This window comes from Acinonyx jubatus, chromosome E4 (assembly GCF_027475565.1).
Source record: "Acinonyx jubatus isolate Ajub_Pintada_27869175 chromosome E4, VMU_Ajub_asm_v1.0, whole genome shotgun sequence".
NCBI lineage: Eukaryota > Metazoa > Chordata > Mammalia > Carnivora > Felidae > Acinonyx > Acinonyx jubatus.
The window spans coordinates 25159620-25178195 of record NC_069395.1 but is presented as its reverse complement, the minus strand read 5'-3'; the positions used below and the strand labels follow the sequence as shown (position 1 = coordinate 25178195).

At 49.9% G+C, this 18576-nt stretch overlaps 1 long non-coding RNA gene across 1 annotated transcript; it reads right to left on the bottom strand.

Annotated features, from left to right (window-relative positions):
* Positions 1–769: 769 nt before the first annotated feature.
* On the bottom strand, positions 770–9718 carry LOC128313040 (uncharacterized). Its single transcript, XR_008293157.1, has 2 exons — positions 1813–9718; positions 770–1340 (listed from the first exon to the last, which is right to left on the bottom strand). It is a non-coding gene; the product is annotated as an uncharacterized LOC128313040 (long non-coding RNA).
* Positions 9719–18576: the final 8858 nt, after the last annotated feature.

Sequence of the window (18576 nt, the reverse complement as noted above, 5' to 3'; positions counted from 1 at the left end):
GTGAGGGTGTGCCACCGCCCGAGACAGGACAGGACGGGGCAGAGGGTACGCTGCCTGCCGGCGCCTCCCCCGCCCATCAGCCTCTTCCCCTCTCCCTCCTTCCCTCCTTCTTCCTGGCTCTCGCTCCCTTTTCCCCTCTGCCACGCCCTCTTTCTGCCCCTCCCCCTTCCTCTTTGGGGGGGAACACTTAACCCTGGGGAGCCATCAGCTGACCTGGCCTTCTCCCTGAGGAAGAAGATCTTGCGGCCTCCCCAAGCCCGAATCCCTGAAAAGCTCTCCTGAGGCCAAGCTTCCCTTTTTTTCACCCTCATCCCTTTTCTAGTGACGTCGACACAAGCAGGGGGCATGGGGCGCTGTGGCAGTGGCTGTGCGGCCATGGGGGGTGCAGCCAGAGCGTGGCAGGCGCGTGGCTTTGTCCTCCTGGATGCAGGCAGCACTCCTCCCTGCTTGGAGCTTCTGCCCTGTTCCTATTTCCTGACCCCTCCCCCTCCCCTCTGCCTCCTCCTTCCCCTCTCCCTCCTCCCTCCCTGCCTCCTTCCCTCATTCATTATTCATCTGAGGGCTCCTGACAATGTGCCAGGCTCTGTTTCCAGTACCACCCGGATACAAACTTGACCCTGACTTAGACCCTACTTGGGGGAGCTCAGAGTCGGAGTCAGTTAGGATGTGGTCTTGGCTTCCTCTCATGAGATCTCAGTTACTTGAGGGAAGGAGAGTTGTCTTTTAAAATTTACCAAGTTCTTTTCTTTTCTTTTTTCCTTTTCTTTCCTTTTCTTTTTTCTTTCTTTTCTTTTCTTTTTTCCTTTTCTTTTTGTTCTTTTCTTCTTTAACATTTCAAACACAACAAAACCTTTTTATGCCATCCAGGTTTTCCCTGGAGGAGGGGTCAGCTGGGTCCTGGGTTCCTGAGACGGAGTCTTACACATCCAGGGCTCCAAAATACACAGGCCTGGATTCAAATCCCATCTCTGCTGCTTGCAAGCTGGGCCACCTTGGGCATGTTACACCCCTCTGTGCCTCAGTTTCCTTCTCTGCGGCATCACCCTTTTTCACAGGATTGTGAGGGTTCAAGAGAACCCTGGGGCTGGCACCCAGTGCTCGGTAAATGGTGGCATGGGTACGCTGCGCATGCCCACCCTGGTCCCCAGCAGCAGGGATTCCAGCCCCCTCCTTCCCCCCGGGATCCCAATCCTGGCATTAGAATTGGCCGCTTTTTCGTTTCTTGCTTTCTTCACCCTTGATAAGATCTGTTATTTTCAACAATGTATTAGGCACCTTCCATCTCAAGGATTTTGCAAGCCTTGAAGATGACCTCAGCCCAGAGTATTGTCTCCACAGAGCTGGGGAAGGAAGCATGGAAAAGTTTACAATAAAAGCATTGGGTCAAGGTGTCACTCAAAGTGGGTCAGCTGCCTTCTGAGGTAGCCAGTGCTCTGTCCCTAGAAGCACTGTGGCAGGGGCTGGGGGGAGCACCTGTTGGGAGCTCTGGGGGCGTGCACTGCCTCTCCTAAGTCCTACCGGCTTGCAGAGGAAGGGGCCATCTGGTTCGGCCAGATCCATACCTGGTCTGACACTACTCTTTGGGTCTCCACTGTGCCAAGCGGGGGAGCAAGGTCTGGCCCACAGGTGAGAAGCATTGCTCAGAGTGGCCGAGAAAAATGTAGTAAACCGTGGCTGTGGGTTGCAAACCTCCTTCCCCCTGGACTCCAGGAGGCTTGGGTCACCCTCCCAATCAGGTCACTCGCTTTAAGACCAGACTACCTTGGCTTTTCAAGAGCTGGGACTGACTCTGGGGTGTGGGAATGAACAAACCTGGGGTTCCAGAAGCTAGAGCTGTTGAGGGTGGGAAGGCTGCCTTGGGGAAGAGGGGATGGGGCCAGGGGTTAGAGAGGTGATCCTCAACCACCTGTGACTGTATGCCTCTGGCCAAGAGTTCCACCTGGTAATGGAAAGGACGGCCCAGCTTCACTATACAAGGTAGCGGGGAAGGTCAGGATTCACAAGCAGGGCAGAGGTCGAGAGCAGAGCTCTCTCTAGTGTCTGGCTGCCTCGACTTGAATCCTGTTCCACCACTTCCTGGTTGTGGGACCACATAACATGGCTTCTCCATGCCTCAGTTTCCCCATCTGTAAAATAGGGTGAGTGTAGGATTAATGTGGAGATTAAACAAGTTAATACATAGGGGTGCCTGGGTGGCTCAGTTGGTTAAGCATCCGACTTCGGCCTAGGTCATTATCTCGCCGTTCCCAAGTTCGAGCCCCATGTCGGGCTCTGTGCGGACACCTCGGAGCCTGAACCTGCTTCAGATTCTGTGTCTCCCTCTCTCTCTCTCTCTGCCCCTCCTCCACTTGTGCTCTCTCTCTCTCTCTCTCTCTCTCGGGAATGAATAAACATCAAAAAAAATTTTAACGAGTTCATACACGGAAAGCACTCAGAATTTATTGGCCACATAGAAAGCACCACATTAAGTGTTAGCGTTGTTACCTGTCTCCCAGGATAAAAGCAGACATCACTCACCCTCTGTTTTCCCAGTGAGTGCCATGAGGGAGCACTAGAGGGAGGAAGTACTGTGGCGGGGGCGGGGGGGGGGGGAGTCCAGGGATGAATAAAACCCCTTCTGTCCTAGGGGAGCCACTCTTCCTCCCGAACTGCCATCAGAGCTGGGGAATTCCAACGTCCCTTATCCTAACACATCTATGTTCCAGGCAGAGTGCTGTGAATTTAACAAATTGACTAAATTTAAAAAAATGTCCTTTGTTTACTTCAACAGACATTTATTAAACATCTCCTTGGCCCAAGCAACCCTGTGAAACACTAAAGATTTAGAAATAAGTAAACAGTGCTCTCTCCTCAAGGAACTCAACGTCTGGTCAGGGAGAGATAAGCCGATTGCAGGAATAATAATGATGGCTTCGAAGTGGGCTTCGTTTATCTGCTCCTCACAGATGCCCGGGTGATAATCCCAGAGGGTGGGAGCACCCTGCCCGCCGTGAGCCTCCCTCCCCTCCCTTTCCTCAGCCCCCGCAGTACCTGTGAGTGTTACAAGACTCATAAAGTGAGTTGCACCTTTATACTCTAGGTTCGAGTCAGGGTCATGAAGAAACATGAATTAATATAAAAATGAAACGTCTGATCCATCAGGAATCTTCCCATTGATGGTCCTACCGGCATCTTCGCAAGGTTCCCAAGCCCTATGTTCCCCAGCCACTGAGCCTCTTTCTCCACCTGTGTCTGACCATCCGCTCTGTAGTGTGACCATCTACACTCGTGCTGCTGGGCCAAGGACCCACCCTTCCTGGAAGGGGCTTCCTTTCTCAAGCCTCTGCACCTCCAGAGTCCATCTGTCCGTGTTCCCTCTGCCTGGACTTCTCCTTCCACCTCCCTCAGCAGTTCCGGCTCAGTCAGACTCACTGGGCCTTGGACAGGTGCTTCCCCTTGCTGGGAGTCAGCGCCCCTGTCCCTAAAGTGAAGGGGGGCCCCAGATGCCCTAGAGTGTCCCCTCTGCTCCAGATTTTACACCAACCTGTTTCCACTTCAGTGTTTTGTATGAATCATTTCCCTCCCTCCTCCTTTCAAGCACGTCTCAAACTCCCCTCCTCCAGGAAGTCTTCCGTGATCCATCCCATGAATATTTTCTGTGTGCTCAGTTCTGCCGGCACCAAAGTGCTGACACTAGGGCTTCAGGGGGTCTCAGCCTCTCATAACCCCCATCACCCAAACGTCACCCAAATACACACAACCTGAGTAAAACCAGAGCTTGATAGGGTAATGTGACCTCGAGGTAAGTCATCCAACACCCTCCGCCTCCAACCAGTCGTACCCCCAAGCCTCACGATCTAGAAATTCTAACAGCCTGCGTTCTGTACTCGGGTTTCAGTGTCTTCCTAGGGTTCAGATTGTAAACTGTCTGGGCAGTCGTCACTGCCACCCCAACCCTAACTGCTTTGTGAGGCGAACAACACCAGGTGGTGAATTTGTTTGCAATGACTGAGGCACTCTCATGCACACTAGCCCATTTTGCTCTGAAAACGTCCTGTGGGGTAGACAGGGGCAGGCCGATTACCCCATTTCACGGATGTGGAAACTGAGGCCCTGGGAGGTTTAACACCTTGCACACGGTTAGTTAAGTGACAAAGCAAGGTCTCCCATCAGGTACACCTATTTGCCTCACTGAACTAGTTTTTTGCCAGCTCCGATTTTAATCCGTTCCAGTATGGAGCTGTTGAGCCCTTGGCCCCTAGAGCTGGCAGGGGAGCCAGAATAAGCAGATTTGACTTCTAATCTGACTCGCCCAGCTGGTTCGGAAGACAGCCACTCTTCACCTTGCCTCTTCCACAGCTGCTCCGGGCCCCTCTCTGCACCCCTCCTTCTCCCCCCACCCTTTCCCACTAGCTCTGGGAGCCTTGGGATGGGCGTGGGGTGGGCTCCCAGGAGGATGTGAGCCTAAGGACAGGCGGGATGTTTTTCCGACTCCACATTGTTCTGCCCGTGCCCATTGTGTGGGCTGAGAGCTGGACGTCACCGAGTCGCCTGGCAGGCTTTCAGCAGAGCAGGGGAACATTTCCGGAGGGAACTGACCCGTTATGAATGATGGAAGCTTCTCACAAGTGTTGGCATTTCTTTGGATGGGCCAGACTCGGGGAGCCAAGGCAAGGAAGACTCCCAGACTCCCCACTCCTGGCAGCCGGCTACCAGACTAAAGGTCCCAGGGACCTTGGCTGACCTGTGGTTTGCAGAGAGGGCCTAGTCCCACAGCGAGAGGGGTTTGGGAATGTAAAGTGGAGGGGAAAGGGGTTGGGGGCGAGGGTGGGATGGAGGACTTGCCTACGAGGGGCCAAATTGAACGGTTATTCTGTTTACATCACCTGACTCCAACTTGGGACGGCTCACACCTGAGGACGGGAACCGGATCTGGTCACCTTGGAAAGCTCATGGAGCTCATCCTACAGGAAACGCGGGTCAGAAATGTGTTAAAACAGTTCGGCGTTTGCCATGGATGAGTAATGCTGGGTGTACGCCCAGCTCTTCCCTCCCAGGGAAGGCATTTAATTTGTGCACCGCCCCCCCTTTACCACGTGGCTGGGTGTGCCCCCCGGAGAGGTTCCCCGATGCCGGGTGTTGTGTATCGATTTTCCCACGGTTTGATTTAATCCTCAAGAGGCCGGCATAGTAACCCGCTTCTTACAGATGAGGAAACCGTCTCACAAAGGTTAAGGAATTGGTTCCAGACCACACACACACAGCTATTTCGTGGCAGAGCTGAGCTTTGAACCCAGGTCCGTGACGCTGCAAAATCCACGTTCTACAGCAGGATTTCTCAACCGTTCGCGTCCATAAGAATTGGTTGGGGTGTTAGCTAAGAATGCAGAGTTCTGGGCCCCGTCCCCCACCCCACCCCTCAACAGAACAAGGTCAGGTGACTGGAATCTGCATTTTTTGCCAGACAACACAGGTGACTCTGAAGTTGCTGGGGCACAATCAGAGAAACACTGCCTTGGGGTCTGGACTGCCTTCTGTGACGTTAGCCAAAGAGAGCACCAACCCGGTCTGAAAATGTGGGTGCAGCACGATGCCCCTGCCACGACCTCATGGTGGCCTCACCTCACGCACATGTCCCTTGCCTGAGGAGTGAAACCCAGGAGAAGCAGCCTGGAGCCTATGAGGATGACCAATCTGCAGCCTAGAAAAGTCTCCCGTCGCCCTTTACAACATGTTAAGCCCACAAGAGAAACCTGAGTGACAAAATCAGGGATAAAGGGGTCCTCGTTCATCCCTTGGATGTTTATGGACCTCTGCCATGGGAAAGGGTTTGGGACAGACAGCTGAGATCCTGAGCTGGCAAATAGTACAGGTTTCTCAGAGCTGGGTGCCTCCAGGAACCTCCTGCTTTAGAATTATTTGCTGTGTGCTGTGAATTCAGAACCCTGGGCCCCAACCCAGACTCCACAGTCAGAATCTCGGAGCCGGGTGAACTCTGGAAATCTGCCTCTTAAATACCCTCCCCGGGCGATTCTGAAGCAAACAGAGGTTTGGGAAGCAGTGCGCAAAGGGTCTGGAAGGCAAGGAATTCCTGCGGGGATCCCAGGAAGGCCCCATAGCTACAGCATTGGCTGGGAGCCCCGGCGGGGCAGCTGTGGGTTAGTGGAAGGAGCGTCACGTTCGGTGTGTGCAATTCTGGGTTTGGATCCCGAGCGAGTGGCAACCTCCCTGAGCACAAGTGCTCACAGGCTAGATGAGGATAGTCTGGGCCACCTCCCCGCATCACCATGAAGACCAGGGGGCATGCTGTAGGCCCTGAATGGTCCACAGCACGGGTGTGGTGGCACAAGTTTATTCTAGGTTTTTAGGCAATTCCAACAGAAGGATCCTGGCCGCATCTGGCCTCCAGCTGGCACAGACACACTTCATGCCCCTGGGGAGCCAAGAGCTGGGCTGAGTGTGGGGGGTTCAAATTCAGAATCATGACTCTGGACTCTGATGGAGTGGCCCGGGGCATCCTTGGAAGGTCAGGGCTCAGGCTATGGCCCGCAGGACCCTGACACCCAGATCAGGCCTCGAGGGCTGTTGCCACCCCTCCACTGCCCTGTCTGTCTGTCCACTCCCCTGTCCATCCGCCTCCAAGCCCCTTTGCTCCTCTCCAGGAGGTCACACTAAACACATTGGCTCTGAGGGGCCAGCTCAGGCCCTTCCTCACTCTACCCTCACTGTTCCTCCTCTTGTCTCCCTGCTGTTGTCCCTACCGAGCTGGGGGACCTAACCGTTCCCCCTCTCCACCACCCTCAGCGGCTCTGAGGACGCTGCCTGCTCTTTCTTGACCCGCATGCCCTCTTTTGAGGCTCCATTCCCCACCCACCCCGCGAGAAGCCCAGGGTTATCCTTAGGCCCGCAGCCAACTCCTTGTGGTGGGGGAAGGACCTGCTAAACTAATTCACACCCAGGAGGTGGACGAAGCGTCCTTGGGCCCTCGCCGGGAACGTGTGCGCTTCACAAGAAGCTGCAGGAAGGAGGCAGAGCAGGGCTGGCAGACGGCCTCTCCCCTGGCAGCTTGGCCTTGCAGTTAAGGGCACAGGCTCTGGAGCCAAAGGGTTCAGATCCTGGCTAGACCATTCACCTTGGGTCACCTGCTTTACCTCTCTGTGCCTCAGTTTCCTTGTATGCAAAACAGAGATGTGGTCAACGAATCCATTTCCTTAACGCAGGAGAGCACTCAGAACATGTCTGGGACGTACCAGGTCCTCGGTAAATATCAGCCATTAGCGCCTATTAATGGAAGGGTTTCGGACACAGGAGACCGTTAATGGTCTGGACTCCATCAGTAACTGCCCGTGTCCACCCAGGGCCATGTGCGCCCCGCCTCCAGCCTTCGTGGCGCTCTCATCCGAGGGCGATGCTGCAAAAGGAGCCAGTGTCCAGACTCTCAGGCCGAGACTCAGTCTCTTGGGAAATCTGGGGAAGAAGGGTGAGAACAACAGTGGCCAGATTAGGGGCAAGGTCTCAAATAGCATCCCTGAAGCCAGGGCAAAAATGGACGGGAGAGGAACTTGACATCTTCTCCGCTGTCATTTCCTTTAGGTTCAGCTCCCCTGTGAACTGGGGGCAGGGCTTGGTGAGAGATGGGGGGCACAGGGGCGGGGGCGCAGTTTATGAACCACTGGGTCTCTGGACTCTGGGAAACCGGGAAGGAGTGGGATTCTCTGGCAGCAACTTTCTTCTGCAAAACGGAAAGAAAATTCAGGTCCTCCAGGCAGGGAGACGGGCAGCAGGGCCCTGCTCCAGTCACCCCTCCGGCTCCCACCCCATCCCTTCTGGCCAGCATCCCTCCAGATAGGGGCGGGCAGGAAGACTGGAAGGCTCCTGGAGGGCAGGGGGTGGGGGGGTCCGTGGACAAGTCTCTGCCGCAAATGTCACCTCGCCTCCCAGCCCCGTGTTCTCCAGGCACATGAAGAAGGGGACTCTTCTACTTCCTCAGACGAGCCACCCCGGGAGAGCCCTGTCTCCTCACACCGGACCACTGGGAGTGGGTCCAGCACCCCTTGTTGGTTTGGAAGATGCGTCCCCGTTTGAAGAATGCCACTTGGGTAGGGGGGCCCCGCGAGGAGGGGAACAAGGACTGCGGCCAGGTCAGGCAGAACACCAAGTTCACACCCTAGAAACTCTGACACGCAGAAAGGAGACACCAAAGCAGAGACTGTGGCCAATAGTAATTCTCTCAGTACCTCCATCTTGCAGAAGGTGGAAGAAGCCATGAGGGAACAGCCGTTAGGCCCACACTTTCCTGGCACTCGGGGTGAGTCAGGGCCTGCGCTGCACCAGGAAGCACGGTGACTCATAAGACAAGGGCCACACACATGAGGAAGCCGGTGCAGAGGGGGATGGTGGGTTACCCGGCCACAAAGGAGGGTGCCCCTGATTCTATCTGGGAGGGGGGATATTTGAGCTGGACAGACTGGGTCGCATTACTGCAGGACAGGGGAGAACAGCCAAGGGGCCGTGTTCACGGGTCATAAACCCTCCCAGGGGTGCGGGGTGGGGGGGAGGGACGGGGAACCACAGAGGAGGATGCAAATGCAACAGGGGCCTCAACGTGCACATTGAAGGGATTCCTGCAAACAGTGGGGAGGGGGAACATACATGGCTTTTTCCTGATCATTAGAAGGAATATATCTTTATCATTAAAAATTGGGGCAGGGGTTCCTGGGTGGCTCAGTTAAGTGCCCGATTCTTGGTTTCAGCGCAGGTCATGATCTCAAGGTTCTTGAGATTGAGCCCTGCGTCGGGCTCAGCACTGGCAGCACGGAGCCTGCTTGGGATTCTCTCTCTCTCTCTCTCTCTCTCTCTCTCTCTCTCTGCCCTTCCCCCACTCTTGCTGTCTCTGTCTCAAAAATAAATAAATTAAAAAAAAATTTTTATGTTTATTTTTGAGAGAGACAGAGACAGAATACAAGTGGGTTAAGGGGAGAGAGAGAGGGAGACACAGAATCCGAAGCAGGATCCAGGCTCTGAGCCGTCAGCACAGATCCCGACGCGGGGCTCGAACCCACGAGCTGGGAGATCATGACCTGAGCCAAAGTCGGATGCTCAACCGACTGAGCCACCCAGGCACCCCTCAAAATAAATAAATTTTTAAAAATTTAAAATAAGTGAGGGGAGAAACAGAAAAAGAAGAGAGAAGAAAATTAAAATCACTCATCTGCCAGCTACCCAGAAATAACCACTGTTAACATGTTGATGTTTTCCCTTCAGATTCTTTTTTTATAAAGAGAACTTTAAAAAGAGGATAAGTATGATAAATACAATATGTAATATACAGGCATATTATATAGCAAAATACATATTTCATATTAAAGGGTTATGTTACATTAGAACATAATCTGAATTCAGAGAATATAGATTAACAATTATTTTATAATAATTTAGTATGTGTGCTTTTTAAAAAACTAAATTGAGATGGTACAAAGGGGAGTTTTAAATTTAATTTATTTATATTTAATAGACAACACATCTGTGTGCTCCATAATTTAAAAGGTCCAAGAGCATTTATAGTGAAAGTGTCCCTTGGGGAGCCTGGGCGACTCAGTCGGCTGAGTGTCCGACTTCAGCGCAGGTCATGATCTCACGGTTCATGGGTTCGAGCCCTGTGTCAGATTCTGTGTTTGCCTCCCTCTCTGCCCCTCCCTCACTCATGCTCTGTCTCTGTCTCTCAAAAATAAATACGCATTAATAATAATAATAATAATAATTTAAAAAAAAAAGTGTCCCTTTCACCCCATCTCCCAGCAGCTAGTTCCCCTCCTTAGAGATGTGATTGTTGCTGTAAACCTCAAGGGAATTTATTCATAGACAACACAAACACATCTTATTTTTTCCCCTTTACACAAATGTCACAAGAGTGTTAGCCACTTATTCTGCATCCCCCAGTTTTTACTAAATATATCTTAGATACCATTTCCTATCAATACATAAAGTGTTCTCATGTTTGTGACTACATGATATTCCATTATATGGCTGTCTCTAATTTATGTCTCTACTCAGTCATTTGGGCTTTCCACCATGTTTTGCGTAAGTGAACAGTGCTGCGATAAATAACTTTGCACATATGTCATTTTGCATAAGAACACCTCTCTAGGGGCACCTGGTGGCTCAATCGGTTAAGTATCTGACTTTGGCTCAGGTCACGATCTCGAGGTTCGTGAGTTCGAGCCCTGCGTCGGGCTCTGTGCTGACAGCTTGGAGACTGGAGTCTGCTTCAGATTCTGTGTCTTCCTCTCTCTCTCTCTCTCTCTGTCTCTCTGCCCCTCCACCACTCATTCTCTATCTCTCTCTCTGTCAAGAATAAATAAACATTTTTAAATTTTTTTTTAAAAAAAGACAGAGTGACCCTCAGTCTGAAAACCATAAAACGGACACATTAAGAGAGAATTGAAGGGGTGCCTGGCTGGCTCAGTTGGTGGAGCATGTGACTCTTGATCTCAGGGTCATGAGTTCAAGCCCCACATTGGGGGTAGGAGTTTACTTTAAAAAAATAAATAACCAAAAGCGGAAAAAGAGGGAATTGAAGATTTCTGTTTAAAGACAGACTACTGGCCACACATGTGCGTTGTCCCTCCTGTGACCACCCCCCCAACACCAAAATGACAATAAAGCAGTGACGAAAAGCACATTCTCCTAATGAGGAAGAGAACAGGAGGAAGGCCAGCACAGGTGAACATTCTCCGCGGGTGTATGGGAGCGGACCGGGAGAAGAGTGGTTGCTGGCAAAGGCGAGGAACCCCACATCGTCCCAGCAGGACAACAGGGGAGTTCAGGCCTCAGAGAGGCCGTGGGGTTGGACGGCCCAGGGGAGTCAGGAGACCCAGCCATGGCTGAAAAGAGAAGGATTGGCCAACAGTCTAGGAAGACCCGATTCCTAAGCAACACATAGGGCAGCAGGGTTCCATCCCCAACTGGAAGGTTCAGTGACCACAAAGGAGGGCCTTCCACTTCTGCTACTTGGAATCCCCCCGTGTGACCCAGGCTCCCTTCCCAAAAGAAAGGAAACCTGCCAACTGGCCAGCCGAGCCTCACTCTTAAATACAGAAAGACAAAGATCATCAGACATTTGACAAAAGTCTCAGATATGAAAAGGAAACAAAAGTTAATAATTAGGGGCAGGGAGGATGCTCCATAAGAAAGAGAAGTAACTTGGGAAACAGAAACACAAGAAAGCTTTCAATAACTGACAGGTATTTTCAAGTGGATTTGAGGACCTGTTGCATCCCTAAACAAGGACAAGATGCGATGAAAGAAGCAACCAGAAAATAAACGTGAGCTACTAGAAATTAAAGATAGGATTATGGAGGGGTGTCTGGGTGGCTCAGTCGGGTAAGCATCTGACTTCTGACTTCAGCTCAGGTCATGATCTTGAGGTTCGTGAGTTTGAGCCCCTCATTGGGCTTTGCTCTGACAGTGAGGAGCCTGCTTGGGATTCTCTCTCTCCCTCTCTCTCTGCCCCTCCCCTGCTCACGTTCTCCCCTCCCCCTCAAAATAAAGAAATAAACATTAAAAAAATAAAAATAGGATTATGGAAATAAATATTTCAGTAAAAGGTGTTGGAAGGTAGAGAATTAGAGAATTACTCTTATATCTGGATAAAAGTCTATCCAGAAAAAAAGTACAAAGAAGATGGAAAGGAAAAAAATTCTCAAATAAGAAAACAAAACAGGGCGCTTGGTTGGCTCAGTCGGTAGAGTATCCAACTTTTTATTTAATGTTTATTTATTTTTTGGGACAGAGAGAGACAGAGCATTAGTGGGGGAGGGGTAGAAACAGCGAGAGACATGGAATCTGAAGCAGGCTCCAGGCTCCGAGCTGTCAGCACAGAGCCCAATGTAGGGCTCAAACCCACGAACTGTGAGATCATGATCTGAGCCAAATCGGACACTTAACCAACTGAGCCACCCAGGCACCCCTAGAGTATCTAACTCTTGATCTCAGGGTCATGAGTTCAAGCCCCACGTTGGGCAAGGAGCCTACTTAGAAAAAAAAGAAAAAAAAAAAAACCAAAGTAATTCCCCAAAACCAAAGAATTTTCAAATGTAAAGGGGACACCAAGAATCACAAATGAATAAGAGATCCACACATCTGTCATGGTGAAATTTTAAAATAGCAATGACAAACACAAGATCCTAAAAGTTTCCCTAGAGGGGGAAAAAGTTTGTCTCTAAAAATACAAGAATTAAGGGTACCTGGCTGGCTCACAGGTAGAGCATGTGACTCTTGATCTCGGGGTTGTAAGTTCGAGCCTCACATTGGGTATAGAAAGTACTTAAAAATAAATCTATTTTTTAAAATATGTATTTATTTTTGAGAGAGAGAGAGAGAGAGAGAGACAGTGTGTGAGTAGGGGAGGACAGAGAGAGGGAGATACAGAATCCGAAGCAGGCTCCAGGCTCTGAGCTGTCAGAACAGAGGCAGACATGGGACTCGAACTCACGAGCCACGACCTAAGCCAAAGTCAGATGTTTAACTGACTGAGCCACCCAAGCAGCCCTTAAAAATAAATCTTGAAAAAAAAGAATCAGACTAGCTTCAGGATTCCCATTAACTAAGGCTACAGCAATGCCCTCAACATCGTGTGAAAAAACAATTCTTTTTTTTTTTTTTTGAGTTTATTTATTTTGAGGGGAGGCAGAAAGAGGAAGTGAGAGACTCCCAAGCAGGTTCTTCACTGTCAGCACAGAGTCCCATCTAAGGGCTTGATCCCATGAACAGTGAGATCATGACCTGAGTCAAAACCAAGAGTCTGGCGCTCAACCGACTGAGCCACTCAGGTGCCTAAAAAAAAGCAATTCTTAATGCAGAAGTCTATATCAATCCAGATTACCATTCAAGTGTGAGGGCGGAGCCAGGCCACTTGTAGAAATGAGGGACTCAGAAAATCACCCCTTCTTAAGAAATGACTTGAAGGTGGGGTACGGGAAAATGATAGTGTAAACAAGAAAAAAAGAGAAGGAGGGAAGGAGGAAGGGAGAGAGAGAGAAGAGGAGGCAAGAGAGGGAAGGTGGAAGGGAGGGGAAACCAGTGGGACCAGGCCAGGGCATCAGTGAAGGGAAGGAGTCCCAGGGAAGAGACAGACAGCTGTGTGACGGAGAAGCAATTCACCCAGGGGCGCTTGGCTGTCTCTTTAGAAGAGCAAATGACTCGTGATCTCAGAGTTGTAAAACAAACTCAAGAAAATGATACTGTTGAGTGAAGAGAAGAAGGGAAGGGCAATGAGAAGAAGAAGGAAGTCAACATGAGACTCTAGGATAAACTAAAACAAATAAAGGGAAATGCAATTACAAGGCATTGCTGGCCCTTGCCACGGACAATATTTACATGGTCACAAATGCACACATCATTGACTGGATTCAAACCATTAAAACCAACCTATAGGCAAAGCAGGAAGACCTGATTATGGCTAGAAAGTTAGAATATCCTGTCAGCAACATGTGAGCATTTCAAGTAAATGCTCAGAAGACAGAAGGTGGGAAGGAGAGCCACAGGGGAAACACAGGAGAGACGGTATCCGTATCCCACAAAATAGTGAGTCCAAACTGGCAATAGCCGACGGCATGAGAAATAAATGTGTTACTTGAAGCAGCAAAGGTAGTCGACAGATTTATTTTCATTTTATTTAGAGGAACTGAATAAAAACAGCTGTCTAGCCCTGTTGGGAGGAGGCAGGGAAGAGGGTTGTATGGATGATATATGTGAACTACCTCCCTATCCTTCCTAGTTACAAATCAATAGAGGATATCTCAAATGGAGAAATCCAGAAACAGCAGCATAGGCGTATTATTTAGAGACATGGAAATCACTCCCAGAACAGCAGAGGTAGAAGTGGTCGCCTCTGGGGGGCGAAGTTAGGGGGGAGGAGGGATGAGGTAGGGCTGTGCACCGTAGGCTCCTCTGTTCAACTGTGTTTTCAACCCTACGCATGAAGTACTTGGATATAAAAATTTAATTGCATCACGGGATAAATGAGAAGGCGGGCACTGAGAGCTTGTGTGCCAGCACATGAGTGCCAGAGGCCAGATTCAAGGGAATTAGACACCTGCGTCATGAAGTACCTTGCAGGTAAGACTGAAAAATGACCAGGATAAACGTCGACAACGTTGGAGATGAGAAAGCGTTCTGATTTTCACAAAGAGCCAGAAGGTATTTCTGGAAACCATAGACCAAACGGCTCAGTATAGAATCCTGGCAGAATTCTAGCACAGATTATTAAACAGATGGCTTGGGAGTGCTTTGGGATTTATTTATTTATTTGTACTCTGCCTCGTTCCAAAAGGGAGGATTTGTAAAGGCTTACAGAGACGTATACAGTACAACAAGATTAAAAAAAAAAAAATTATGTGAGAAAAGATTCTCAAGTAGTTAACCAGAGCGTTGCTATGTGAGCTCAGCAAATGCACTGGTAGGTAGACGCCCGAGAGAACCGAAGTAGGATCACATAGAAACTTGTACCTGAATGTTCGTAGCGGCATTATCCATGATACCCCAAAAGTGGAAACCCAAATATCCATCAACCGATGAACGGAAAAGCAAAATATGGTGTATCCGTACAATGGAATACTGCTCAGTCACAAAACGGGCTGGGTACTGAGGCACGTCACAGCATGCAAGAGCCTGGAACACACGCTAAATGAACGAAGCTAGACATAAAGGCCACACGTTATATGATTTCGTTTATACGAATTGTCCAGAAGAAGTAAGTCTATAAGGAAAGAAGGTAGACAGTGGTTGCCAAAGGCTGAGAACAGGGGGAAGGGAGAGTGACTGCAACGGGGATAGAGTTTCTTTCTGAGATAATGAAAACATTCTGGAATTAGGTAGTGGTGTAGGTCACACAATCTTGTGAATATACTAAAAACCACTGACTCGTACGCTTTAAGAGTGAATTTTATGGTATGGGAATTATGTCTCAACTAAAAAAAAAAAACCATGGAAAAAATGGGGAAAGGAGAATAAAAGGACGGACAATAAAAAGGAACCAGGTCAGTACGCAATACATATACCATAAAATTCTGTATAGGTGACCGAGGTGGACCATGCCCTTGGCCATGAGCTTTCCAGCAGCTACTACCAGCTTAGAACTAGTGTTAATTAAATGACTCCCAGCATCCGTACGATAAAAAAGAACTGAATGTTCGGGTGAATCACAGCTTTTCTTGGTGCTGACGCCCAGCAGAACTCTCTCCTGTGCATCTGCATCTAGGGCTCCGTCGGCAACAACATCCCTACCAAACATAACTCCGTTAACATATCCTGAGGGCCCTCAAGCGAGGCATAAAGCCCAAACACAATTCAATGAGGCCACTTTAATGAGGGGCCTAAAAGGTGTGCCAGGATATGCAGACAAGCCTTTGGTGGTAAAATGTAGATTCTCCGGAGAGCAGTGGTTTCCGACCTTGGCTGCACCTTAGAAAGCCCTGGGGAGCTTTTGCAAAATACCAACCCGGGACTCCACCCACAAGAGAGTCCGACTTTCTTCAGCTTCCAGGTGATTCCAATATATAGACAAGTCTGAGAATTGCTAATTAAGTAGATGAATGGTACATCCCTCATGAAATCCCCCAGGAATGTGATCGCTTGTCTCAGAGTTTATTCATAAAGTCAAGCTTATCGTAAACTTTAAATTCGTGTACTGGCATTTTCTGAATGTCTGCTGTGTACCAGGCAGGTGCTGTGCTGTGCCCCTGAGAACAGAAGGGTTCATGTGTGACCCAGCCTCCGTCCTCGGGGAGCTGACAGTTGATCCGCGTTAAGGACACCCCAGCTGGTGATCACAGGAAGGGTGGTAAGTGGAGACGGAGAGAACACAGGTCCCCGGGGTAGCAGTGGGTGGGTGGGAAGCTCCCCGCGGGATAAGCAGCTCGCCTGAGCTCCGAAACGAAAGGTGAATTAGTGGGGCGGGGGGCGGTCAGCGTTCAGTATGCCTCTCGGTGATTTGGATGACAATTAGTAACCACACTTTATGAGTGAATGTGAGGTGTCATCCTTACCCCGGAACAGCTGGAGGGATTGCCCTTCCGCTGAATGACTGAGTTGGGACCCAAAGTGTGCCCGCAGGGAAGAGGAACCCGCACTGAAAGCAAATGAGACTCAGGGTAGAGGAAGGCAACCGGGAGGTGTAGACAGCGCCGGCCTCGGTGATCTACCAGAGGCCCGAATGTGTTCTCATGTCGTTCCGCCACAACCCAGCAAGAACGTGATACGCTACAGTTGAAGAAAATCAGGCTTATAATGTCGAGCCCTGAGCCGACACCGTCAAGGGCAGGGCCAGAACCCAGTGCAGGTCTGTCCTGCTCCCACGTTCCCGTTATTCATGTGTGCTGTACTGTATAGGACTTCAGTAAACCAGCCGCACATAGGGGTGCCTGGGGGGCTCAGTCAGTTACGCGTCTGATTTCGGCTCAGGTCATGATCTCGTAGCCCGTGGATTGAGCCCCGCGTCAGGCTCTGTGCTGCCAGCTCAGGGCCTGGAGCCTGCTTTGGATTCTGTCTCCCTCTCTCTTTGTCTGCCCCCCTCCCCTGCTCACACTCTCTCTCAAAAATAAACATTAAAAAAATTTTTTTTTAAAGAAAGAACAATAACGAACTTAGGCTCTCACAGACACAATATTGAGCAAGCACGCTATTGTTTCTGGGGTGAGTGCTGGAAATATTCTATATCTCGATCTGGGTAGTGGTCACCAAAGTATGTATACATATAAAAATTCACTCTGTTCACTTAAGGCTTGTGCATTTTAGGGGTGCCTGGGTGACTCAGTCAGTTAAGCCTGTGACTCTTGATTTTGGCTCTGGTCATGATCTCACAGTTGATCTCATGTCTGATCACACGATCTCACGTCTGAGCACATGATCTCACGTCTGAGCTGACAGCACGGAGACTGCTTGGGATTCTCTCTCTCTCTCCCTCTCTCTCTCTTGGCCCCTCTCCTCCCTCAAAATAAATAAACTTAAAAAAAAAAGATTTGTGCATTTTAATGTACGTAAGTTTAACCTCAATAAAAAAAAAAAAAGTAAACAAGGGGTGCCTGGCTGGCTCAGTGGGTAGAGCACGGGACTCTGATCTCAGAGCCATGAGTTTGAGCCCCACTTTGGGCCTAGAGCCTACTTTAAAAAGAGTAAACAACAAGTTATTATATGTCACGTGCTTGGCACAGAGTGGGCACTCAATATATTGCTGTCAAAGTTTCTAGAGAGGAGGAGGCGGCAAACCCGTCACGCTGTGTGCAGCTGAGACCACGCGGGAGCCCTGACTGTAGTGCAACGAGCCCCCATTTTTATGAGGGTCACTAACAATCAGAGCATGGCATGAAGGGAAAGAAGCCTGGCGAGGGGTCTGGAATACATGGCCAACGACCGATGGCTGAAGGAAGTTGAGAGGATGCTGCTGGGGACAGTGAAACTTAGGAAGAACGTGAAGGATGTCTTCAATAGTGAATGGCTCGCTGTAGAATGGGAATTAGACTCTTCCTCTGTGACTCGAGAGCACTAATTCTCAGACTGTAGCCACATCTGAATACCCTGGGGTGGGGGGGCAGTTATTAAAACAGATGACTGAGCCGCACCCCCAGACTTTCTGATCCAGTCTGGAGCAGGAGTGAGAATCTGCCTTTCCGTTTCTTTAAGATTTTGCTCTTAAGTCATCTCGCACCCCAACGGGGAGCTCAAACTTACAACCCCGAGATCAAGAGTCACATGCTCTGCCAACTGGGTCAGCCAGGCGCCCCTAGAGAATCTTCGCGTCTAGCCGCTTCCCAGGACATACTGATGCTGCTGGTCATATTTTGCTAGCCACTGTATTCGTGTAAAAAACCATAGAGCAGTTTGTGCTGTTGCAGTGAGGAAGGAGGAGGAGGAGAACTTATTGAGAATCTGCTATACCAGATTCTTAATATCTACACCTCCTGTGTTGCACTCCGTCTACATTTTCTCACAGTAAGGGAGACATGATTCTTCCTGCTTTATTTATTTTTTTTTTTTTTTAAGTAATCTCTACACCCAACATGGGGCTTGAACACACAGCTCTGAGGTCAAGAGTCCCATGCTCTACCGGCTGAGCCAGCCGGGCGCCCCTGTTCTCCCCATTTTAGAGAGGAGGAAACCAAGGCTCAGTTTTAACACACATCTCACACTCGACCCCAAGCCTGGACGTGCTAAAGCTTAGGCTGAGCAATGCCATGAATAGAATTCCATTTCTGAGTGGAAGGATAATTTCAGAGGTCTTTCCAACCCTCAAAGCGAGACTGGCTTTAACGAGCCCTTTTAAGCACTAACATGCATTCAGCAGCAGCTAACTGCTATGCTATATTCTCTCCAGGAGGCATGCGGCCACCGTTCTAACTCTTAAGATGCCTCTGGGCCATCTTACCGGCTCCCACCTCTTCTATCCTTCTTGGAACCTGCAGTCACCACCCCCCCACTTCTCCACGCAGGCTGAGAACTCGGTTCGCCCAGGTATTTGGCAAAGGAGGCTTTTTGTACACATACCCATCTCTGCTGTCAGCATTTATGTGGGGTAGGGGGGCTGGGGCATCTGGGTACAGT